Here is a 27,364-nt window from a genome sequence, read left to right on the forward strand (position 1 = left end):
ATGAACCCAAACTGGAGCTCATCTAAACATCCAAACATCATCCTCAAAGGTATCGCCCCTATGCTGGAAGATGTGTACACCCACAACACACGGCCTCGGGGATCCAGAAGAAAACAGTAAAACCAGAAGGAAGCAAGGAGGTTGGTGCGAGAAGACATCGAATAAATAACTTTTTGACACTCATATCTTAAACAGTATCCGGGGATACACAATAGAATTTTACAACACATAATCTTCTAGTCCAGCTGATATATCGAGAGAGGAATTTGGAGGAGAACACCAAGTTGGGCTATAGTATTTGCTGATGTTTCTACACGATATGGAACACCAGATGCCGATCTACTCGTATCCAGACATAATCACCAATTACCAAATATGTCATAAGGGATACAGACACTGGACATCAGCAACAGATGGGGTTTTAGCTGCATTGCAAGGGAAGAATTATTATCTACGCATTCCCTTCCTAACAAAATAGGATATGGCGCTTGACGCATCAATCATAGATCAGATCTCGGCTTTTTGGCTAAGATCAAGTATAATATCTGTTCTTATCAGTTTAAATGTCTGATATGTCCCTTATCTAGGGACCATATATCATAAAATTAAATAAATAAATAAATAGATGGGAAAGTGAAAAATAAATAAAACGATATATTCGTTTTAAGAACAGAAACCTTTTCTATTGATAAGTATATTCGTTTTAAGAACGAAAATGGCAAGCATTGATTCAAAGGATGCTTACAATTTCAGTACCCATAACAAGTGACCACGGACGTTATTTTTATCTAATTGGATGGCTCAGCTCTAGCAGTATAGAGCACTACCTAATGTGTTTACATTAGCACCTAGGTTATTTACAAAATATGACAACCAGCCACACAATGGTAATGGCTTCTTTGGATGACATACTAATTGTGTGGAAACTTAGGACGGGCTGAACAAACGGTAACAGCCACTTAACAATTATTTGGAAACTAGGATCATTATCCATCCAATTAAATCAAAATTAAAGCCTTCAAACTAAAGGGATTATTTGGGGTTCACCATTAACTCAGTTCCTCATGTCAGTAACTTTGCCAACAGAGGTTACAACCTTAATAGTGGCATACAGCAAAATCATTGACATGAGGATAAACCATCCATCAGACTGGTAGCAAGAATATTGGCAACATATGGTTTCCAGCCACATAATTCAGACCCTTACATTATAAAGATTTACAGAGGGCCAAAATATGAGCTCTTAAAATTAATGGTGATCATTTCAATAGAATGATGAAGCCATACAGAAGCCATATTGGAACTAAATGGTGGAAAGATAACATTGGGCATTGCTCCAATCCTATCATTGTCAGCAACCAGTCTATGGTCCTACATATGGATACTATGCACTAGGACGGTGTGTTACCAATTCCACCTCCAGCTGTGGAGGAAGATGGAAAACACAGCAAGCATCATTATTATTAACACTGGGCATAACTACCTGGAAATGTTGGGTGTTTTTTCATGGCCTAAAGTCATGTTGCTCTGGAATATATTAAACAGGTTATTAGATTATAAATTAACAACACTACTGTGGTAGCACATATCAACCACATGGGTGAAAGGGAATCTACATCATGTAACAATCTGGCCAACACAATTTGGCAACCTCATCAGGGGGGGGGGGGGGGGGGGGGGTACTAAGGGAAATACTACGAGACTCTGCGTCTGGTGTTTTTAACAGTACCCGACTGACCTACCCAACCATGGTTCTAGGTGGTATTAGGGAATGAGATTAGAACCATGCAGCACCATCCAAAACAGACGGCCAGAGCAATGGACATGATCACAGCGGGCCACAGACAATCAACCTAAAGACAATGTCTAAAATACATAAACTAATGGGAGATGTGTTGCAACCATAATACATCATCCAGCCTGTTTGGAAGCTTTGTTAACCTACAGGGGCTTAGTGTTAGTGACATCAACTGTGCCAGAAGTGGCCCATCTACTTACCTATGGCAAGAGAACGGAACAACAGCTTATGAGGGACACTTTTTATGAGAATTCCCCAAAGACCAGGTATTCCCAAATATGGGACATCAGCATCGTCTTAACGTTGTTAAAGAACTGGGCTCCAGCCACAGCGCTGTCATTACAGTTTTGACATTTTACAAAACTGTCATGCTGATGGCTTAGGTCACGGCACTAAGGACTCAGTCCCTACCAAATTAAGGCTGGATACCTTGACCAGTTCACCTGGCAACTTACACTTCTATATTCAGGAAATAGGGAACTAAACAGACAGGGGTCAGCAGGCCTTAAAATAACATTTTTTAGAGCCTACCCTACAGATGATTGACTGTGTTGTGAGACATCTACAAATATACATGGAACAAACCCAGACCATAAGTGGCACAGAAGAGGAACTTCTCATCAACGACAGACAGCCTCATTAAAGAATAACAGGCCAGGCCAGCTAAATGGCTAACATAGTATTGACATAAGTTGGTGTAAACACTAACTGGGTTAAAATCTCACTCCACCAGGCTGCAGCAACGTCGGCAGCATTTAAATTGGAGGTTCCTATGGATAAATCCTCAGGACTGCAGGATGGCCATCGGAAAGAACATTCTAAGGATTATAACTAACCAGTAATGGAAACTGGAATTTTTCAGAAACATTGTTAAGTTTCTGTACCATAATTTACCCCAAAAAATAGGGGCTATCAATTATTATTAACTTTATGGTTATTTATATATATCATATTGATGTTTAATATGTTATCACTATTCTCCCCAAAACCAAGGCAGACGTGATGATGGACTCGTTCCACGGCTTGAATCACAGAGCTTTGAAATCTTCATGTAGTCACTCACGTGACTCCGAAGTAAAATAGTAAGATTAAACGAGAACTTACCAGTTCGAAGTTTGATCTGTATTTTATGAGGAGTAACGTTGAGGGAATACATGCCCTCCGCTCCCACCCTTGATCATAAACACAACTGGTATCTTTTCTCTAATCTTACTATGCTTAAGTCATTACACGTATCTGTGATTCACTCCGCTGCTTTGAAGAATGACACACGTGCGAAGTGGCGGGTTCTTCATGTATTCCCTCAACGTTACTCCTCATAAAATACAGATCAAACTTCGAACTGGTAAGTTCTCGTTTAATCTGACTATTAATTCATTAGTATTACACTGCTTACTCTGTAAGCTTCATGTGAACAAGGAATTTCTTTGACTCCTGGTGTATATGAACAAAAACTAGTCTGTAATCTGTAATCTCGGAGATAATCATGGTGATAAATTTATCATTTTCTCTATGGCCAGCCAGACACTGAAGGAGAGGACTTGTATGGTTCTCAAGGCATCTTTTACCTATGACATCCTGCAGACAAAATGACCTGCTTCATGAACACAAATTGTATCATCCTGTTACTTGTGTGTGATGACTGCCAATGATTCAATGGATGTGTTGCCAACATTTTGTATAAATAGCCCCTTATCAATTGCCCAGAAATACCAAGAATCTGTCTAAAATGTTCCCTTCATTTCCTTGAATCCTACCACACAGGGAAGCTACTGAATGTCCTAAAGATGGCAATCAATTCCAGTTCCGTTAGAAAATGTTGTCTGAGCAGGTTTCAGTTCAGAGAGAGTACCTCTTTTATGAAATTGTATTACTGCATGTCCACACCTTTATTTGGAAATTTAAGGAACACAGTGGAATTCTCCTTGCTCCAAGACATATTTCTATAAGTCCACTGTGTTATTTCTGTACTTCAGGTACACAGCAAAGAAACATTAGATTTAAACTGCCACAGGCACAAACATTTAAAGTGCACTTCCAAATAGGAAAGCTCCCTTAAAGTTTTCTTTTGGACTGCCTCGTGTAAATAAACATTCACATACTAATCGTTGGTATGAGCAGATTTTGCAAATTATTCCACAACTAAAGGTGGTATTCTCTGTTTATTAATTTTGAAATCTTAATGTACAATGGATCCTACCCTTATTCCTTGATTTCCTCACTGTCCATCTTCAAATCCTCCCTAAAAACATATTTTTATTCTTTGGCTTTCGACACTGGCTGAGGCATTGCTCCTGTTTTTAGTGCTTTTAATGTCTTTTAATTTTTAGTGTGTTTTTTATAGTCCTTCGTTGTACGGTTTTTAATGGTTTTTAATTGTTTGTAATAGCTTTTTGTTCATGATTTCTCATGTACAGCACTTTGTGGCAACTGTAGTTGTTTAAAGTGCTTTATAAATAAAGTTATTATTATTATTATTATTATTTTAAAAGTTTAAAAAAAGATTAAAATACAGCAATAAACCTTTAGATTTCCTAACAATATTTAGAAAGGACGGGGTACATCTATTTCATTAACTGCAGATTTCTGTGGATTCTCCTGAAATGTCATCATTACCTTGGCATGAGACATGGGATCAGCAATAGTCCATTCAACCACTTGAGCCATGTCCATCATTCAATGAAATAGCCAGTAACTTTTAACTCAAATCCAAATATCCATCTTTAGCCATATTCCTAAATACCTCTCTTTAACAAAATCTATTCACAGCAACTTTAAATAATTACCCAGCAGCAATAGAAAATACACAATAGACAATAGACAATAGGTGCAGGAGAAGGCCATTTGGCCCTTCGAGCCAGCACCGCCATTCACTGTGATCATGGCTGATCATCCACAATCAGTAGCCCGTTCCTGCCTTCCCCCCATATCCCTTGACTCTGATATCTTTAAGAGCTCTACTGAATCTAACACTCTCTTGAAAGCATCCAGAGAATTGGCCTCCACTACCTTCTGAGGCAGAGAATTCCACAGACTCACAACTTTCTGGGTGAAAAAGTTCTTCCTCATCTCCGTTCTAAATGGCCTACCGCTTATTCTTAAACTGTGGCCCCTGGTTCTGGATTCCCCCAACATTGGGAACATGTTTCCGGCCTCTAGCATGTCCAATCCCTTAATAATGTTATATGTTTCAATAAGATATCCTCTCATCCTTCTAAATTCCAGTGTATACAAGCCCAGTCGCTCCATTCTATCAACATCTGATAGTCCCGCCATCCCGGGAATTAACCTCATGAACCTACGCTGCACTCCCTCAATAGCAAGAATGTCCTTCATCAAATTTGGAGACCAAAACTGCACACAATACTCCAGGTGTGGTCTCACCAGGGCCTTGTACAACTGCAGAAGGACATCTTTGCTCCTTTCCTCAACTCCTCTTGTTATGAAGGCCAACATGCCAGTAGCTTTCGTCATTACCTGCTGTACCTGCATGCTTACTTTCAGTGACTGATGAACAAGGACCCCCAGATCTCGTTGTACTTCCACTTTTCCCAACTTGACATCATTTAGATAATAATCTGCCTTCTGTTTTTGCCACCAAAGTGGATAACCTCACATATATCCACATTAAATTGCATTTGCCATGCATCTGCCCACTCACCCAACCTGTCCAAGTCACCCTGCATCCTCATAGCATCCTCCTCACAGTTCACATTGCCACCTAGCTTTGTGACATCTGCAAATGTGCTAATGTTACTTTTAATCCATTCATCAAAATTATTAATGTATATTGTAAATAGCTGCAGTCCCAGCACCGAGCCTTGCGGACCCCACTAGTCACCGCCTGCCATTCTGAAAAGGACCCATTAATCCCTACTCTTTGTTTCCTGTCTGCCAACCAATTTTCTATCCATGTCAGTACCCTACCCCCAATACCATGTGCTCTAATTTTGCCCACTAATCTCCTACGTGGGGCCTTATCAAAGGCTTTCTGAAAGTCCAGGTACACTACATCCACTGGCTCTCCCTTGTCCATTTTCCTAGTTACATCCTCAAACATTACCAGAAGATTAGTAAAGCATGATTTCTGCTTCGTAAATCCATGCTGACTCGGACCGATCCTGTTACTGCTATCCAAATTTGCCGCTATTTCATCTTTTATAATTGACATTTGCAAGAAAGATTCCAAACTTCTACTACAATTTGGTTAAAAATTGTTTCCTAACTTTACTACAGTAAGAGATCACTCTCATTTTAAATTATACACTCTAGCTGTGACAATCTCACTAAACTTCAATCATTGTAAATTTTAATGTCTAGATATAAAGGACCATATTATATTAGACTTTTGATTAGTTTCTATACCTGTTTACGCCATTTTAAGGATCAGTGTGGACCTCTATCTCTGAGAGTTCTGCTGTTCTACTGTCAGAGTAAACACCATAAATCAGGAGGATCCCCAAATGCCTTTAAGGATTCATGAAGAGTCATCATGGAAACGAACCTTTCAGCCCACTGAGTCTGCTGACTATCAAGCACCCTTTGATACCAATCACATTTTTATTATCTTCACATTTCTATTAACTCCTCCCAGATTCCACTACTCACCCAGACACTACAAGCAATATACAGTGACCAGTTACCCTACCAGCCCATGTCTTTAGGATATGGGAGGAAAACAGAGGATCCAGAGCAATTCCATGCAGTCACAAGTCATCAAGACTAGGAAACTTAATTTACGAATAAGAGGTTAACCTTCCTGTACTATGCTAGAAAGCACTTGTTCATCCATGCAGGCAGCACTGGAGGTCAGGACAGTACGTGGGTGTTTCTCCAAAACCCAGTATCCTCCAGATAAAAATGAGGTGCAATACTGTATGTGACTTGAATATGGAACAATTATATGGAAGAGAAAAACTCAAAGTGCTGGAGGAACTCAGTGGGTTACACGACATGTGGGCAAGCAACATTTCAGGTCAGAAGAAGGGTCCCAACCCGAAACATTCCCTATTCATTCCTCCACAAATGCTGCTTTACCCACTTAGTTCCTCCAACACTTTATGTCCAGCTCAAGATTCTAGCATGGTCAGTTCCTTGTGCCTCTATATGGATGAGAAGGCATGTTTTAAATATGAAAATGCAATTATTGGAAATAAAAACAGAAAATGGTAGAAACAGACAGTATACATAAAGGGAGACAAGGCAAGGAAAATTAGATTTCTGGCAAATAATCTGCATCTGAAAAATGAACTAATTTTCTATATAGTGCTACTAAACCAATGGTTTCATTTATATTATTAAGAAGGATGATGCTGCCATCTGCTGATTGATAAAATATTATAGCACATTTAATACTTACCTGCAACACAGCTAAGGCCACATTACAGATGTCATGTTCAATACCTTGCTATTCTAACCCCAATGGATTTGCAGACTCATTTGTATGGAATAAGCACAAATGTCACATAAGGTAGTAGGAGCTTGGCAGAACACCTGTTGAATACTGGGGCTCTCCACTGTTTTTTCGTGGTTTACAGAAATCCTAAATAAACTTTGTAAAAGGAAGATCCAAAATTAAAAAAAGAATAATTTTACTTCACCCAATTCTTCATCTCTGCCCTAGTGTTCTCAAAGCTCTGCCTGCTTGCTTTATACAACTATTGGGCTTTTAACCCTGTACCTCAGAGTACAGGCAAACTTCCATATGTTCATGCAGTCTATTTATCAGCATAAATATCCTACCTCCATTCCTGCTCAGCCCTTTTGCCATTCAAACCTCTGTCTTTTGTCATTCAAACCTTTGTCATTCAAACATCACATATTATTTCCTATGACAATAAGAGGCCATTTGGCCCATAGAGTTTTCACTGACTCTGAGAACAATCCATCGATCTAATCCCCCATTTATTTTCCTGCAACCTATTCTTTTATATATTAACATCTCCCGATTCTCCTGCAGCCCACCTACACCAGGATTCCATTAACATGAGCCTGTTAAGTAAACATTAAAATAAAAATTAAGGACTATTGTCAAGTGGCTCTGAGATCCACCACCATGAAGTGCTTCAAGAGGTTTGACCCTTGATCCACTGCTTTGCCTACCATCATAACAGGTCCACTGCAGATGTCATCTTCCTGCTCCTACACTCATCGATGGAACATCTAGATAACAAGGATGCCCAACACCGACTCTTATTTATTGACATTAATGTGTAGGAAGGAGCTGCAGATGCTGGTTTAAACCGAAGATAGACACAAAAAGCTGGAGTAACTCGGCGGGACAGGCAACGTCTCTGGAGAGCGGGACCAAAGGGTCTTGACCCAAAACGTCACCGATTCTTTCTCTCCAGAGATGCTGCCTGTTCCGCTAAGTTACTCCAGCTTTTTATGTCTATATAGAAACAGTCCACTGAGTCCAAATGCAAGAGTTGCCATGTTTTGGCACCATTTTCAAAGTACCAGCTGCAGCTGTCGCCTCCTTCCGCATCATCCAGCGAACCATCGTCCCTCTCCTCACCTGTCAACCTTCAGCCTTCAGCCCTGGGGCACCACCCACAGCCAACCTTGTGGGCATGGGAGGTAAGACACCCTGTTCTTCTTACCAGCCCTTGCGTCCGCCACAACCGCAGACTTCTTCCACCTCTCCAGCCCTTGGGGAGTAGGACCTGGGCTTAGTGGCTTTCCTCTCCAAGCGGGTTTCTGATTCCGCAGTGAATGAGCCAGGCCTGCTGCTTGGATATGGCAGTGGCTAACAGTCCATCGGGATTTTCAGTCGCACGCAAGATAAAGGATCAGGTATGATTTTATTGAACACCAGCCAAATTCAAACCTACAACTTATTCCTGGTTCTATTTCTTATGTTGTTATGTTAACCTCTTTACTCGCCACTCCATTGATGATCATGTTGATAAATGTTCAGGACCCAAGCATTAGAATTTTCTTTCTACATTCCATCTACCTCTCCACCTCTAACATTTGCATTAACTCTTCTGGAAAATTTGGGTGAGACCAAACGTAATTATTCATCTCATACCTCTTTCAGCATAGTGTCAATTTTTGACTGTTTATATATTTGTGGTAATTTGGGAAGTTTTTCTAATGTTAATGGCGCTACAGGGTGTATAATCAAAATACTGGCATTAATAAAAAACCTTATGAATAATTTTTGATTTCAGCATGAATTTACTTGGATTACAGTAATTTCTCACAAAGTACATTTGAGTTACTGGCTCATAAGCGCTCTCTATTTAAATTAGATTTATGACAGAAATCCTACCCATGGTGTGAAAAGTACATACTGCTTACGTACTTTCACAGTCCATTTGGAAATGGTTTGCATTAAAAACAGTAAAGAAATGTAAACTAAATAGATAATGCTTTCCTTTTCTGCGCTGTCATCAGTGGCTTTGTTCCAAATATTTTCACAGCCAACTCAGTTACCTACATCACTCAAAATTAAGTCACAACCCCATGGACTAAATTGATGTTTTTCTTTTTGAACTTTGAATTTTCTATCCCTTGCTCCCCACCCAAAGAATGCAGCATGTAGGATTGAAATGATTAAAACTTTGCTCCGTCCCTGTTAAAGAGCATTCATCATTGTCAGGGAACTCATGTAAATATTGATTTTTTGGCTCTTAAGGGGAAATGGTCCCTTTTATATATACTGGAATTATTTCAATAGTTGTGGATGAAAACCAGGGAAAGTACAAGAGAAAAATAAACAGCCCAGTGGTCTGCCTCACCCAATGTATCACGCTGCAAGAATTGACACATGCTACACATACCAATAAGTAATCAAGTATTTATTGATGCAGGCATTTTCACTGAATAAAGTATAAACAAAATGACGATAACACATTTTAATTATAGGACTTGTCATAACCCTGTTAAACAAAATGAAACTCTCAGAGAACATCAAGAATTGGATACAATATTGGCATTTAAGATGCCTTTTGACATTGGTATTAAATAACCTTTCACAGTGAATGGCAGTGTTGTAGAGCAGAGGCCTCTATGATTCACTTTCTTTAAAGTGGTGTCACAGATACAGTGCCCTGCATAATGTTTGGGACAAAGACCCATCATTTATTTATTGCCTCTGTACTCCACAATTTGAGATTTGTAATAGAAAAAATCACATGTAGTTAAAGTGCACATTGTCAGATTTTAAAGGCCATTTTTATACATTTTGGTTTCACCATGTAAAAAATTACAGCGGTGTTTATACATAGTCCCCCCATTTCAAGGCACCATAATGTTTGGGACACAGAAATGTCATGTAAATGAAAGTAGTCATGTTTAGTATTTTGTTGCATATCCTTTGCATACAATTATTGCTTGAAGTCTGTGATTCATGGGCATCACCAGTTCCTGGGTGTCTTCTCTGGTGATGCTCTGCCAGGCCAGTATTGCAGCCGTCTTTAGCTTGTGCTTGTTTTGGGAGATAGTCCCCTTCAGCTTTCTCTTCAGCATATAAAAGGCATGCTCAATTGGGTTCAGATCGAGTGATTGACTTGGCCACTCAAGAATCGACCATTCTTTAGCATTGAAAAGCTTCTTTGTTGCTTTAACAGTATGTTTAGGATCATTGTCTTGCTGTAGAATGAACCTTCGGCCAATGAGTTTTGAGGTATTTGTTTGAACTTGAGCAGATAGGATGTGTCTATACACTTCAGAATTCATTATGCTACTACCATCAGCTGTTGTATCATCAATGAAGATAAGTGAGCCCATACCTTCAGCAGTCATACATGCCCAGGCTATAACACCCTCACCACTGTGTTTCACAGATGAAGTGCTTTGGTTCATGGGCAGTTTCTTCTCTCCTGCATACTTTGCTCTTGCCATCAGTCTGATATAAGTTAATCTTCATCTCATCTGTTCACAAGACTTTTTTTCCAGAACTGTGGTTGCTCTTTTAAGTACTTCTTGGCAAACTGTAACCTGGCCATCCAATTTTTGCAGCTAACCAGTGGTTTGCATCTTGCAGTGTAGCCTCTGTATTTCTGTTCATGAAGTCTTCTGCGGACAGTGGTCATTGACAAATCCACGCATGACTCCTGAAGAGTGTTTCTGATCTGTCGGACAGGCGTTAGGGGATTTTTCTTTATTTTAGAGAGAATTCTTCTGTCATCAGCTGTGGGGGTCTCCCTTGGCCTGCCAGTCCCTTTGCGATTAGTAAGCTCACCAGTACTCTCTTTCTTCTTAATGATGTTCCAAACAGTTGATCTTGGTAAGTCCAATGTTTGGCTGAAGTCTCTAACAGTTGTATTCTTGTTTCTCAGTCTCATAATGGCTTCTTTGACATTCATTGGCACAACTTTGGTCCTCATATTGATAAACAGCAATAAAAGTTTCCACAGGTGATGGAAAGACTGGAGGAAAGAATAGGTGCTGAGAGCTCTCTTATACCTACCTGCATTAAGGAGATAATTAAACACACCTGAGCAATTACAAACACCTGTGAAGCCATGTGCCCCAAACATTATGGTGCCCTGAAATGGGGGGGACTATATATAAACACAGTAATTTCTACATGGTGAAACCAAAATGTATAAAAATACCCTTTAATAAAATCTGACAATGTGCACTTTAACTGCATGTGATTTTTTTCTATTACAAATCTCAAATTGTGGAGTACAGAGGCAAATAAATAAATGATGGGTCTTTGTCCCAAACATTATGGATGGCATTGTAAATAGGGTTGTCAATAGGGTGTGGAGATATGGGCTAACACCTACAAAACCAACCTACAGCCATTATGCACATTACAAAAAAGAGCAATAAGAATTATCAATAACGTTGGATATCTTGAACATACCAATTTATTATTCTTAAAGTCACATACATTGAAGTTCACTGATCTGGTTAAATTTAAGACTGCGCAAATCATGTACAAAGCAAGAAATAATTTACTTCCAAGAAATATACAAAAACTGTTTATTGAAAGACAGGGTGGGTATAATTTGAGAGGGGAACATAATTTTAAAAAACTCAATGTCAGAACAACTCTTAAAAGTATGTGCATAGCAATCTGTGGTGTGAATTTGTGGAATGGTCTGGAACAGGAGATAAAACTTAGCACAAGCATAATTCAGTTTAAAAAGATGTACAAAAACACTTGTGTAAAAGGATATTGGGATGAGGATATATGATTGTGATATTTGTTATACTGATTGTATTGGGAAGGGTGATTATAGAGTGATGGGTTGTAAATATGACTAAGATACTGTATAGTATTTGCGGGTTTTTTCTTTTCTTTTTCTTTTTTTCTTTTTTGTATGGCTTTGTAAATATTTGATTAGTGTTCAAGTAAATAATTTGGTGTACATATAGTGGCTGGTGTACATATGGTGTACATATAGCTGCTAAATTTGTATGAGATAATTACAAGCAGTTGAATAAGGGGTGGGAATTAATAAGCTTTGGCTTCTCCCTGCTCCTTTTCGGACACATATGATTTCATTTATTTATAGATATTGTTTATGACACTTTATAAATATTTGTGTTTTGTTTTTTGTATGCTGTTTCACATTTGCTTTTTATTCTTTTATTCTGTCCGAAATAAATAACTAATAAATAAATAAATAAATAAATATAAATAAATAAGGCTTTTTGTGCATTGGCCTTCATCAGTCAGGGAATGGAGTACATAAGTTGAGATCTTATCAGTTACATAAGACATTGGTTAGGTTGCATTCGGAGTAGTGTAATCAGTTTTGATCACTCTACTATAGGAAGGATGTTGTTAATGTGGAAAGAATGCACGGAAGAGTTATGAGAATGTTGCCAGGAATTGAGGGCCTGAGCTATAAGCATAGGTTGGGCAGGCTAGGACTTTATTCCTTGGACCACAGAAGGCTAAGGAGTGATCTTGTAGATATATATAAGACCATTAAGAGATTCTTATGACCTTCTAAACCTCCATAAGATCATCCCTTAGAATCTGAATACAAAGAGTTTTTTAAAATCTAGAACAGGGGAATCAAGAACCAGAGGACATTGGTTTAAGGTAAGAGGAGAAAGAAAGGAGAAAGGAACCTAAGGGGCAATATTTTCCACAGAGGGTGATGGTTATATGGAGCGAACTGACAGAGGAGGAAGTTGTGGCAGTTATTATAACATTTTAAAAACATTTGGACAGGAACATGGATAGGAAAAGTTTAGAAGGATGTGAGCCAAACATGGTCAATAGACAATAGACAATGGGTGCAGGAGTAGGCCATTCGGCCCTTCGAGCCAGCACCGCCATTTACTGCGATATGGCTGATCATCCACAATCAGTACCCCGTTCCTGCCTTCTCCCCATATCCCTTGACTCCGCTATCTTTAAGAGCTCTATCTAACTCTCTCTTGAAAGCATCCAGAAAATTGGTTTCCACTGCCTTCTGAGGAAAATTTGTACAGATTCACAACTGTGTGAAAATATTTTTCCTCATCTAAGTTCTAAATGGCCTACTCCTTATTCTTAAACTGTGGCCCCTGGTTCTGAATTCCCCCAACATCGGGAACATGTTTCTTGCTTCCAGTGTGTCCAAACCCTTAATAATCTTATTTGTTTCAATAAGAAACCCTCTCATCCTAAATTCCAGAGTATACAAGCTCAGCTGCTCCATTCTATCAACATATGAGAGTTTCGCCATCCCGGGAATTAACCTCGCAAACCTACACTGCACTCCCTCAATAGCAAGAAAGCCCTTCCTCAAATTTGGAGATGAAAACTGCACACAATACTCCAGGTGTGGTCTCACTAGGGCCCTGTACAACTGCAGATGGACCTCATTGCTCCTATATTCAACTCTTCTAGTTATGAAGGCCAACATGCCATTCGCTTTCTTCACTGCCTGCTGTACATGCATGCTTACTCTCAGTGACTGATGAACAAGGAACCCCAGATCTCGTTGTAGTTTCCCTTTTCCCAACTTGACACCATTCAGATAATAATCTGCCTACCTGTTTTTGCCACCTAATTGGATAACCTCCCATTTATCCACATTAAACTGCATCTGCCGTGCATCTGCCTACTCACCCAACCAGTCCAAGTCACCCTGCATCCTCATAACATCCTCCGCACATAGCATCCTCTGCACAGAGTAGGGACCCGTTAATCCCTACTCCTTGTTTCCTGTCTGCCAACCAATTTTCTATCCATGTCAGTACCCTCTCAGGTGGGACTAGTGTAGATGGGGGTATCTTGGGCGGCATGGGCAGGTTGGGCCAAAGGGTCCTTTTCCCCAGTAGGAAGGAAGGGTCGTGATCCAAAATGTTACACATTCCTTCTCACCAGAGATGCTGCCTGTCCCGCTGAGTTACTCCAGCATTTTGTGTCTATCGTTGGACTATTTACCCTGCTGTATGACTCTACCTATGACTATGAGCTAGAAAATTTGCATTTCATTTCTTGTCAGATTGTACAGATTGAGACATACCAAATATTTTTCAGTTCTTTGGAATACAGGTGTGGTAGATGGAAAAGGCTGTACGTGCATGAGAGTACAATCACTTTGAAGTTCTTCTGCATTTTATTTACCATCCTGATTTAGGTATATGTTATTGATACTTCCAAGACATAATATTGGAATTCCTTCATCAACAATATTGTGGAAGTACCTACAATATGCACACACTTTTATACTCTACTAGACCAAGTGCAGACCCATTGGGTCTGCTCCACCAACGCAGCCGTTCACTACCCGTAGCCCCCACGGGAGACGTAGTCCTTCAACTCAAGCCGTTCAGGACTAAGCAGTGTGGCTGTTTTTAAATGGCGTCTTTGAGGCGAGATGCGTGCGCCAGCAGCCGTTATGGTCGCTGGCCAGCAGGAAGCGACAAGATGAGTGAGCGGGGGGGGGGGGGGGGAAGAAGGATTTTATTAAAAAATGTGTACATGAACATGACAACATTTAATCAGGAGTGGATACTTGGAATGAAAAGTGAAATCTCTACCGAAATGGAAAAGTTCTGGGCGTTTGTGGGTCTGGTGTTGGCGTAGCAACGAATCAAAGGCTGGCACCCACAGGCTGGCAACCACATGAGGCAGAAACACAGCCAGCCAGCAGCCACAGAGTTTTAATATTATATAGATAGATTATCAGAATGAAAATAAAGGGTCAGAAAACCTCAGCCTTACTGGGTGACCTTACTGGGATCTCTTCTGGGGTAGGGGTGACCTGTACAAAAGAGACGGGTTGCACCTTAACTGGAGGGGGACCAAGATTCTAGCAGGCAGATTTGCTAGTGCTACACGGGTGGGTTTAAACTGAATAGCGGGGGGGAGGGGTCGCCAAATTGTAAGTATAAGGATGGAGTTAAACGGAAAGAGAGTACAGGAAAAGATACGAAAGACACCCGAATTAATGGGACGGAATGTTTAAGAAGGGATAAGAGGGTAAGGTCAGGTGAACTAGGAACCGGTGTGAGAGGGGAGGTGAATACCGAATTAAAAGTGTTAAATATGAATGCACGAATAATAAGAAATAAAATGGATGAGCTTGAGGCTCAGTTGGGATTGGTCGGCATGATGTTGTGGGAATTACAGAGACATGGCTGCAAGAGGATGGGAACTGAATATTCAGGGTTATATGTCTTATCGAAAAGCCAGACAGGTGGGCAGAGGGAGTGGGGTAGCTCTGTTGGTCAGGAATTAAATTCAGTCCTTTGCGAGGCGTGACATAGAATCAGAATATGTAGAGTTATTGTGGATAGAACTGAGAATTTGTAAGGGAAAAAAAAACCTAATAGGAGTTATCTACAGGCCCCCAAACAGTAGCCTGGATATACGGTGCAGGTTGCATCAGGAGTTAAAATTGGCATGTAACAAAGGTAATGCTATGGTGATTATGGGAGATTTCAATGTGCAAGTAGATTGGGAAAATCAGGTTGGTACTGGACACCAAGAAAGGGAGTTTGTGGAGTGCCTCCGAGATGGATTCTTAGAGCTGCTTGTACTGGAGCCTACCAGGGAGAAGGCAATTCTAGATTTAGTGTTGTGTAATGAACCGGATTTGGCAAGGGAACTCAAGGTAAAGAAACCGCTTGGAGGTAGTGACCATAATATGATAAGGTTTAATCCCAATTTGAGAGGGAGAAGGTAAAACCAGAAGTGTCAGTATTGCATTTGAACAAAGGGGACTATTGAGGCATGAGGGAGGAGCTGGCCTAAATTGACTGGAAAGGGATCCTAGCAGGGATGACGGTGGAACAGCAATGGCCTGAATTTCTGGGAATAATACAGAAGATGCAGGATCATTTCATTCCAAAGAGAAACAAAGATTCAAAGAGGAGTAAGAGGCGACCATGGCTGATAAGGGAAGTCAAGGACAGTATAAAGCTAAAAGAGAAGACGTATAACATAGCAAAGATGAGCGGGAAGCCAGACGATTGGGAACCTTTTAAAGAGCAACAGAAGGTAACCAAAAAGGCAATACGGGGAGAAAAGATGAAGTACGAAGGTTAGCTAGCCGAAGAATATAAAGAATGATAGTAAAAGCTTCTTAGCTTTTGTGAAGAGGAAAAGATTAGTTAAGACAAATGTGGGTACCTTGAAGACAGAAACAGGTGAATTTATTGTGGGGAACAAGGAAATGGCAGATGAGTTGAACAGGTACTTTGGTTCTGTCTTCACTAAGGAAGACACAGACAATCTCCCAGTACTGGAGGACAGAGGATCTAAGGGGGTAGTGGAACTGAAAGAAATTTTCATTTGGCGAGAAATAGTATTGGGTAGGCTAATGGGACTGAAGGATGATAAATCCCCAGGGCCTGATGGTCTGCATCCCACGGTACTCAAGGAGGTGGCTCCAGAAATCATGGATGCATTGGTAAACATTTTCCAATGGTCTATATGTTCTGGATCAGTTCCTGTGGATTGGAGGATAGCTAATGTTATCCCACTTTTTAACAAGGGAGGGAGAGAGAAAACAGGGAATTATAGACCAGTTGGCGTGACATCGGTGGTGGGGAAGTTGCTGGAGTAGATTATTAAAGATGTAATAGCGGCGCATTTGGATAGCAGTAACAGGATCGGTCCATGTCAGCATGGATTTATGAAGGGGAAATCGTGTTTGACTCATCTTCTGGAATTTTTTGAGGATGTAACAAGTAAAATGGACAAGGGAGAGCCAGTGGATGTAGTGTATCTCGACTTTCAGAAAGCCTTTGATAAGGTCCCACACAGGAGATTAGTGGGCAAAATTAGAGCACATGGTATTGGGGGTAGGGTATTGACATGGATAGAAAATTGGTTGGCAGACAGGAAACAAAGAGCAGGAATTAATGGGTCCCTTTCAGAATCGCAGGCAGCAACTAGTGGGGTGCCGCAAGGCTCGGTACTGGGACCGCAGCTACTTACAATAAATATTAATGATTTAGATGAAGGAATTAAAAGTAACATTAGCAAATTTGTAGATGACACAAAGCTGGGTGGCAGTGTGAACTGTGAAGAGGATACTATGAGGATGCAGGGTGACTTGGACTGGTTGGGTAAGTGGGAAGATGCATGGCAGATGCAGTATAATGTGGATAAATATGAGGTTATCCAGTTTGGTGGCAAGAACAAGAAGGCAGATTATTATCTGAATGGTGCCAGATTATGAAAAGGGGGAGTGCCTTGAGACCTGGGTGTCCTTGTACATCAGTCACTGAAAGTAAGCATGCAGGTACAGCAGGCAGTGAAGAAAGCGAATGGCATGTTGGCCTTCATAATGAGAGGATTTGATTATAGGAGCAAAGAGGTCCTTCTGCAGTTGTACAGGGCCCTGGTGAGACTAAACCTGGAGTATTGTGTGCAATTTTGGACTCCTAATTTGAGGAAGGACATTCTTGCTATTGAGGGAGTGCAGCGTAGGTTCACAAGGCGGGACTGTCATACGATGAAAGAATGGAACGACTGGGCTTGTATTCACTAGAATTTAGAAGGATGAGAGGGTATCTTATAGAAACATATAAAATTATTAAGGGATTGGACAAGCTAGGTGCAGGAAACATGTTCCCGATGTTGGGGGAGTCCAAAACCAGGGGCCACAGTTTAGGAATAAGGGTTAGGCCATTTAGAACTGAGATGAGGAAAAACTTTTTCACCCAGAGATGTGAGTTTGTGGAATTTTCTGCCTCAGAAGACAGTGGAGGCCGATTCATTGGATGCATTCAAAAGAGAGTTAGATAGAGCTCTTAGGGCTCGAGGAATCAAAGGATATGGGGAGAAGGCAGGAATGAGGTACTTATTGTGGATGATCAGCCATAATCACATTGAATGTGCTGGCTCGAAGGGCCGAATGGCCTACTCCTGCGCCTATTTTCTATGTTTCTATGTATTGTCTATGCATTTTCTGAGTATTTTGTCTAAGTATGAGTGAGCGTTGGTTCTGAACAAGAGCCATCACCTCTGAGTAGGTAAACACCATGGTCAAATCTGATTTCAGAGTCTCAAGCTGATCCGCGAGTACAATGGATGTGTGCACCAACAGACAAGCTCTTCAGTTGACGTCTTAACACAAAGTCTCATTCTTGAACAAATCTACAATATCCCTTGACTTTATGTGAAAAAATATTGTTCAGTGAACTATTAATCTTCGTCCTTCAAATATAACTAATTAAGCACAAAACTTTAGATAAAGCAGACTTTAGGTATTTAGGTATAGTACATTATTGTGGCTTTAAAGAGATAGATAATCCAGACTCTGTTTCTCTCTTCACAGATGTGTCTCTGTCTTTCTTTCTCTACCTGTTCTTTTAAAGTAACTGTTCTCTTTATCCTTTCCATCTCATTGAAATGTAACTGTTTCCCTCCTCTTGGATGCTACCAAATGTGCCAAGTTGTCAGAAAACCATTAATGTCTAAATCAAAGAACATTTTCCATTTACTGACCGGAGTTGAAATCCAAGGAAAAATGCATTCATTTGAGGACAGTAATACTATGGCTCATATCAGTATTATATATGTTCTTGACCTTTGAGTAAGAGAAGGAATTACAATTTCCCTTTTTTTTCCAAAACATAAAATATACGTTCAGGCATTTTCATATGATTTTAATTTGCTTCCTGGCAATGATGTGGGTTGGGACTCATCTCCCACTGCCCCACCAGTGTGTACACATTGGTTTAATTAACTATCGTGGTTACTTGAAGGATACATCATTTCTGTCTTTGAACTTGCTTGTCTCATTGTAACTTATGTATTCAGCTTATAAATCATTGTAACACTAACCTTGAACTTCTGCAGGGTTCTCCAAGTTTATGATGCTCATGCTGCTTCACCATGGGATGCTGGCAGAACCTCTGTTGAATTGCAGGCCAATGTGCTAATGTTTTTATTCATTAAAAAAGAGAGTTGAACAGCAGTTGAAACAATGCCACATGCAAATATATCCACAAGGTGGTGCTGCAAATATAGTTATGTGTTCGGATCACATTATTAGACAATTTTATTTTTCTGTTCAATATTTTTGACTGAATAAACACAAAATTCCAATCCAAAATTATCGTAATAATTCTCTAGGTTGCAAAAAAGACTTTGTGCTTTTGCATTCTTCAATCATATCCATTCTTCTTGCTTCACATTCATTAATTGCCATGCCTTGTAAACTGATCCCGATATCTGTAAGTGAGTGGAATACATAGGAAGGCCATTATAAATCTAGAGGGTGCAGAAATGATTGACAAGGCTGTTGAAGGGGCTGGAGGGCTTGAGGTGTAGGAAGCAGGAGAGACTAGGACTATTACACTGGAATGAAGACTGATGGAGTGATCTTATAGAAGTTATAAAATTACAACGGGCAGAGATAAGGTGAATGCTCATATTATTTTTCCCAGGTTAGGTGAATCTAAAACTAGAGAACATAGGTTTAGAGTAAAAGGGAAAATATTTAAAGGGGTTCAGAGGGATCATTTTTTCACACAGAATGGCTGCCTCGCCAGCAGCTCATCAGTCCTTTCGCCTTTTTTGTTATTTTTAGTGCGTCTTAATGTATGTTTTAATGTTTCTCAGTATGTCTTGTTTGGGAGTGGTGAGGGGCAATAGGGGGAAACCGTTTTTCAGTCACTTACCTGGATGGAGATGCGTCTTTTCTCCAAGTCGCATCTCCGCCCCCCTCGCGGCCTACCAACTGTATTGGCGCAGCCTTTTCGACCGGAGACGGGTCCAGTGCTTCAGAAGCAGGCACAGCACGGAATTACCATCGCAGAGCCTGGGATCCTTGTCGAGGATCGTCAGTATTGTAGCTCCGATCACGGGGCCTGCTGACTTTAACATCGTGAAGCTGTGGTCTGCGGAGCTTCTAGCTGCGGGCGCGGCGCTGACTGTAACATCGCGGAGCCTTGGATCTTTTGCCGAGGAACACCAGTGTTAGTGCTCCATCCAGTGGGGCCTGTGGACTTCAGAAGCCGCGTTCTCCCGTAAGAAGCGGCCGATTCGGAAACTTCAAGCGGCAGAGTGTGTTTTCCGATCCATCCCGACGTCGGGGTTTCGATCATCCCGGCGAGAGGACCTGTACATCGGGCCGCCCGTAGCGGCGACTGTAGAGGATTCTAGGCCCCGACCACGGGTGAACAAAAGGAGGAATATTGACTGAACTTTATTGCTTTCCATCACAGTGAGAAATGTTGATTCCACTGTGGTAGATGTTTATGCTAAATTCTATTGTGTATTGTGTTCTTTTTATTCGTATGGCTGTATGGTAACTCAAATATAATTGTACAAATTGGTGCATGTGACAATAAGTGTGTACTTGAAGTATGGAATGAGCTGCAAGAGTATGTGGGAACGCGCGTACAATTACACTTTTGGACAGGTTCATAGATAGGAAAGGTTTAGGGTCAAATGTAGACAAACTCAGGTTTCATGGACAAGTTGAATACTTGTTAGTATGGACAAATTGCACTAAAACGGCCTGTTTCCCTACTGTATAACTATGACATATAGAAACATAGAAAATAGGTGCAGGAGGCGGCCATTCGGCCCTTCAAGCCAGCACCGCCATTCATTGTGACCATGGCTGATTCTTCCCATTCAATAACCCGTGCCTGCCTTCTCCCTATATCCCTTGATTCCAATAGCCCCTAGAGCTCTATCTAACTCTCTCTTAAATCCATCCAGTGATTTGGCCCTCTGGGGCAGGGAATTCCACAAATTCACAACTCTCTGGGGGTGAAAAAGTATTTTCTCACCTCAGTCTTAAATGGTCTCCCCTTTATTCTAAGACTGTGGCCCCTGGTTCTGGACTCGCCCAACATTGGGAACATTTTTCCTGCATCTAGCTTATCCAGTCCTTTTATAAATTTACTTGTTTCTACAAGATCGCCCCTCATCCTTCTAAACTCCAGTGAATGCAAGCCTAATCTTTTCAATCTTTCCTCATATGACAGCCCCGCCATCCCAGGGATCAATCTTGTGAACCTCACGGATGCTGCCCGACATGATGAGTGTTCAGTATTTTCCAATGTTTTACCAGTCACCGTGCTAGTGTGCAATCCGATAACATACAAGGCATGGGCATGCAAATCACTTCCATCTAACAGATAGGCAAAGATTTCCTGATGAACAGTGGGAAAAGACTTTCATCGCTTATCCTTCCCAAGATTTGCTGATTTGACAGTTAAAAAAAGTGATAAAACTGGACTGAAACTGGACTTCCACAACTCAGACCTGAATGTTCCACCTCAAGTGGTTACTACATCCCCCCCACCCCCTCCTGCTATATTCAAATACACATTCGGAAAGGTAGGATTAAGCTACAGATACCGATCAGATTCTCCATACTTCACCTATTCCAACCACTGCTCCAACATCCATTTTGTAATAAAGTAAAGGGCAACCAAGGCCCCATAAATTCGAATGTGTTAACAATTCAACCATTTACCTTCTCCATCAAAATTTTCCTTTGTTTTAAATCAATGCCGAAGGCCCAGTTGTTGTTGACGCTAAATGCTGTGATTTTGCGCATTGTGGGCAAATTCATAATTTTACATCACTGTAAACAGTATCATATTAAAGTAGGTTCATGCCATTTTAGATACGCATTTTTAAATTTTTATCGACATAATAAAGAGCTAAATGGGTGAAATAAACTACTTAAGCATAAAACATCATTTTAAACTGTATAATTTGGATTCAAGTGGAAGCTATTAACTAAAAAATGAATGTATCAAATATTAGAATGCTTCATTAAATCTCTGTTGCTGAGTGGGATTGTAATTTGTTTTTACTGAAAGTTTTTTTTTGCCCCAAAGGTATTATTATAAACATTCTGATTTAGAATATGCAAGCTTGTAGGAACTAAATAAACACTAGATTTCATGGAGAAATTTTGATGCTCAAAATAATCAATCTGATTGTTTCAAGTGTCATTAGAGGTAATTGCAAACTTTTATTAGTGCATTGAGTTTGTTTTTTATTGCGTTTCTTTTTGGAATTGGGACTGTGCCTCATAACAATCAGGCATTTATAATGCGATAATTTTGCTTCTGGTCAAAGATTTCTCCAGACTGGCATAGAACCTCCCGTCATCTAGACACATTATATCAGTGCAAACATAAATTATTAAGGAAAAACATCATATTCCATTAGTGGACCATTAGCGGTCAATTACTATTCTAGTTTAGCCAGACATCTACACAAGGGTGGCACGGTGACGCAGCAGTAGAGTTGCTGCCTTATAGCGCCAGAGACCTGGGTTTGATCCTGACCACGGGTGTTGTCTGTACGGAGTTTGTATGTTCTCCCCTTGACCGCATGGGTTTTCTCTGGGTGCTCTGGTTTCCTACACGTTTGTAAATTGTAAATTGTCCATAGTGTGTAGGATAATGCTAATGTATGGGGATCACTGGTCAGCACAGACTCGGTAGGCCGAAGGACCTGTTTCCATGTTGTATATCTAAACTGAACAAAGAGACATAAAAACTGTTCCGACCAAAGGTCCCAAACCTGAAAACGTTAATTATTTTTTCCACAGATGTTGCCTAACCTGTTGAGTGTTTCCAGCATGTTTGGTTTTTATTTAAAATGTCTAGCATTAGCAGGTTTTTTTAATTTCCCCCCATACAAACAAAGGGCTTATTTGCAATGGGAATAAGGTGGCATAGCGGCTCAGCTAGTGGACTTGCTGCCTACAGCTACATCATCTGCGTTTGATCTTGACTTGATGCTGTCTGCATGGAGCTTGCATATCCTCCTTTAACTATGTAAATTTCATCTGGGTGCTTTGGTGTCTTCCCACGTCCCAAAAATGTGGAGATTGGAAGGTTAATTGGCTACTGTAAAGTGCCACTATTATGTATCTGGAATGGAAGAGAAGAGTTGACGGCAATATGGATAGAATAGAATGGGATTAAGGTAAATAAGTGCTTGATGGTCAGCACACTCTCAGTAGTTTCCAGGTTGACACAGTCTATGACTCCGGCCTCAGAAGCCAGGCAAGATGTTCTTTCCATCAGCTGTACTACTTACTAATTTATTTTATTTTATTTTTTTTATGATCAAGGACATTTTGACGCAATTATTATGGTGCTGTGGCCTTTACACCATAAATTAACAATAAATTGCTAATAATAGCAATAAATTAATTGCTAAATTATCAACATATATTTAGTTTCACAAAAAAGCATTTTAACCAAAGTGTGTGTGGCGTGAACACAAGATTAAATGTCACAGATCATTTTTACTGTATTGTAAAACTGTAACATCCAGGATCAGGAACGCCTTCATCCAAACAACCCATATGTTTATAGAACACAATGAGCCAACTACACTCTGAACTGCAAACTGTCTTAATTGCACTAGAGACTTTAGGCTTTTGCACTATATTGTTTTTTTTAATTTTATTAACCTTTTTGTTGTTTATAATGGTATCTACTAAGTACTTTTTTTTAAATACCTGTTGTGCTGCTGCAAGTAAGAATTGTATTGTTCTATTTCTGGCCATATTACAAAAAACTCTTGACTCTCTTGATCTCCTGCCTATAGCTTTAATAAAATTTCTTTCACCTCTTTTGTTTCATGTGACCTTAGACCTTGGTCTTGGATCTTGATTGATAATATGTACATAATATCAATTATGGATTGGTGGGCCAAGGATGTTACTAGTAAGTAAACATATTGTTTGCAAAATAAAATGCTTTTCGCAAGTGTAATTATTTTATCGTAATAATAATAATAATGGATGGGATTTATATAGCGCCTTTCTAGAATACTCAAGGCGCTTTACATCGCATTATTCATTCACTCCTCAGTCACACTCGGTGGTGGTGAGCTACTTCTGTAGCCACAGCTGCCCTGGGGCAGACTGACGGAAGCGTGGCTGCTAATCTGCGCCTACGGCCCCTCCGACCACCATCAATTACTCACACACATTCACACGCAGGCAAAGGTGGGTGAAGTATCTTGCCCAAGGACACAATGACAGTATGCACTCCAAGCGGGATTCGAACCGGCTACCTTCCGGTCGCCAGCCGAACACTTAGCCCATTGTGCCATCTGTCGTAGTCATATCAAATCACCTAAGCCTACCAACATCTATGTCAAATAGATAAAAAGAAAGACATATGTCAGCAAATCTATTTCTCCAATTGCTTGACTATTAGCAATCCTAGCATTCCTTCTGAAAATATAATGGTCATCAGATAATAACTGAATCAATGAATCTATGGAACAAAACTCATTAGTGCACGATTCCAGATGTTGACTTATTGCAAAGGATCTTTGTATCTTGATCACATCTGCACTGTAATGATTAATACAGTGATTAATGAAAGTACCTGATAATTGATAATGGCCTCCACCATCTGTTCTGCCATGCTGGAATCATGTTGACATGTTGAGCAAAATTGTTATAAAGCAGGGAGGTTTTGGGTAGCTGTGAAAATTTAATTTATTTTACTACGTACCTGGAACTGTGTTTCCAAAATAATATATTTGGTCAAAAATAAATTAATTAGCTTTTAGAAGGGTTTTTTTATGATGTAGAACATTTTGTTCAACCAGTGTCGTAAAGAAATGTTTTAAAAGGAATATTTAATAATTAAAGGACAGAGCATTTTACATTATTTCCTGCATTGTCAAAGTTTGCACAACCAATGCTGTGAATGGTATTATTTGTGAAGGCTAAAATGACTCAACAGTATGATGATCTACCTCTGGTCTACCTACTCACATGAATTTTTAATTATTAATTTTTCAGGGACTTGGCATCACCTTCAAGGCCAGGATTTATTCCATTCCGAAGGTACACAAAATTGCTGGGGAAACTCAGCGGGTGCAGCAGCATCTATGGAGCGAAGGAAATAGGCGACGTTTCGGGCCGAAACCCTTCTTCAGACCCTTCTTCTTTATTCCGTTCCGAACTGCTCTTCCAATAGCTGGAATTACGTGAACTGCCTTCTTTCAGGGCTGCAGTTTTTTTCCATTGCAGGTACTTCCACGGGGATGTTTGGTAGAGAGTTGCAGGCTACAGAGCCAGCAATGCAAAGGACTATGATATATTGTTAAGCCAGGATAGTGAGCTCCTTTGAGGGAAACCTTCAGGTGGTAGTGATCTCACACACCTGAAACGTTTGTCCTTCTTGATGTGGAAGTCACTGGTTTGGGAGATGCTGGAGATAAAAGTCAGGGAGAGTCCTTTTCACAGATGATACACAGTGGCAAATTAAATTCAGTTGCCACGAACTGCAATCAAATAGGAGTGAGGCAACCATGCTCAGAATAGAGGCATTTGACATTTCTACAGTTACCGCAAAGCAGACAATATTTTGATATGAGGTATGATTCCAAATTGATGCATTGGTATGTCAGGAAGTACCTTTGGACTATGTGTGAAGATTCAAGATCATATTGTTTGGGTTCTAACCATGTGTGGCAAAATTGTTGATCAGTCTCACAGAAAGATAGTATTTTGTAAAATCTACCGCATTATATGTTAATGCTGATAAATAACTTAGATATACAAAGCTAGACCACAAGCTTCATGGATTTCTCACCCCAATAAAAGCAGTCCCAATGTTCCTCCAGCATGCATGCAAAGAATGAGTAAAATTCCTCATTTTACATCCTCACCAATTTTATTCTCCTTTACCTTTAATGGGGCAGTAGGTTAAATATAAGGCACCTGGACCACCAGGGTTAACCAAATTAGGTTCAAAAGGAGAATTAAATGCCTGTTCTCATAGATGATGAAAACAATTAAGACAGTGAAAGGCAACAGCTTAAAAATATTGAACAAAGGCCAAGTATGAGAATACGTGCTCGCGATGACTGAGAACAAGGTCTTGAAAATGATGAAACTAAGATTTATAGAACATAGAACAGTACAGCACAGGCACGGGACCTTTGGCCCACAATGCTTGTGCCAAATATGATGCCTAGTTAAACTGATCTCATCTGCCTACACATGATCCATATCCCTCTATTCCCTGCAATAATTAAACATTTCATGAGAAAATGAAACACCTAAAGAGTTAGTGTGTTGAACTTAAATATTTTGTTTTGAAATAGACAATAGACAATAGGTGCAGGAGTAGGCCATTTGGCCCTTCGAGCCAGCACCGCCATTCAATGTGATCATGGCTGATCATCCCCCATCAGTACCCCGTTCCTGCCTTCTCCTCATATCCCCTGACTCTGCTATTTTTAAGAGCCCTATCTAGCTCTCTCTTGAAAGCATCCAGAGAACCCGCCTCCACCGCCCTCTGAGGCAGAGAATTCCACAGACTCACCACTCTCTGTGAGAAAAAGTGTTTCCTCGTCTCCGTTCTAAATGGCTTACTCCTTATTCTTAAACTGTGGCCCCTAGTTTTGGACCCCCAACATCGGGAACATGTTTCCTGCCTCTAGCATTTCCAAACCCTTAACAATCTTATATGTTTCAATGAGATACCCTCTCATCCTTCTAAACTCCAGAGTGTACAAGCCCAGCTGCTCCATTCTATCAGCATATGACAGTCCCATCATCCCGGGAATTAACCTTGTAAACCTACGCTGCACTCCCTCAATAGCAAAAATGTCCTTCCTCAAATTAGGGGACCAAAACTGCACACAATACTCCAGGTGTGGTCTCATTAGGGCTCTGTACAACTGCAGAAGGACCTCTTTGCTCCTTTGAGAGAGAGAAGGAGAGAGAGAGAGAGAGAGAGAGAGAGAGAGAGAGAGGAAACAAGAGAGAGGAAGCAAGAGGGAGAGCAAGCAATAGAGAGTATGTAAGAAAGAGATAGAGAGAGCGAGTGAGCAAATGAGAACAAGAGAGAGGGTGAGAGAGACAGCGAGAGGGAGCGAGCGAAGGGAGAGTGATGGTAAGAGTGAGAGTAAGAGAGCTCATGTGAGAGAGTGAGAGTGAAAGAGAGTGAGAGTGAGAGAGGGTGAGAGTGACAGAGTGAGCAGTCAAGAGAGAGCGAGACTCTTCGAGAGAGAGTGAGAGATATGGAGAGCGAAGGAGTAGGAGAGTGAGAGAGTGAGTGAATGAGAGCGCAAGTGAGAGCAAGAGAGTACGATCAAGAGAGCATGAGGGAGAGAGAGCATGTGAGAGAGAGCATGAGACAGTAAGAGAGAGAGTGTGGGAAAGTGTGAGAGAGAGAGAGAGTGTG

The 27,364-nt window shown here is 40.5% G+C and overlaps 1 pseudogene; it reads left to right on the forward strand.

Moving 5' to 3' along the window:
• Nucleotides 1-506: 506 nt before the first annotated feature.
• On the forward strand, nucleotides 507-615 carry LOC116978173 (annotated as a pseudogene).
• The last annotated feature ends 26,749 nt before the right edge of the window (nucleotides 616-27,364 follow it).

Source organism: Amblyraja radiata, chromosome 10 (assembly GCF_010909765.2).
Source record: "Amblyraja radiata isolate CabotCenter1 chromosome 10, sAmbRad1.1.pri, whole genome shotgun sequence".
Taxonomy (NCBI): Eukaryota; Metazoa; Chordata; class Chondrichthyes; order Rajiformes; family Rajidae; genus Amblyraja; species Amblyraja radiata.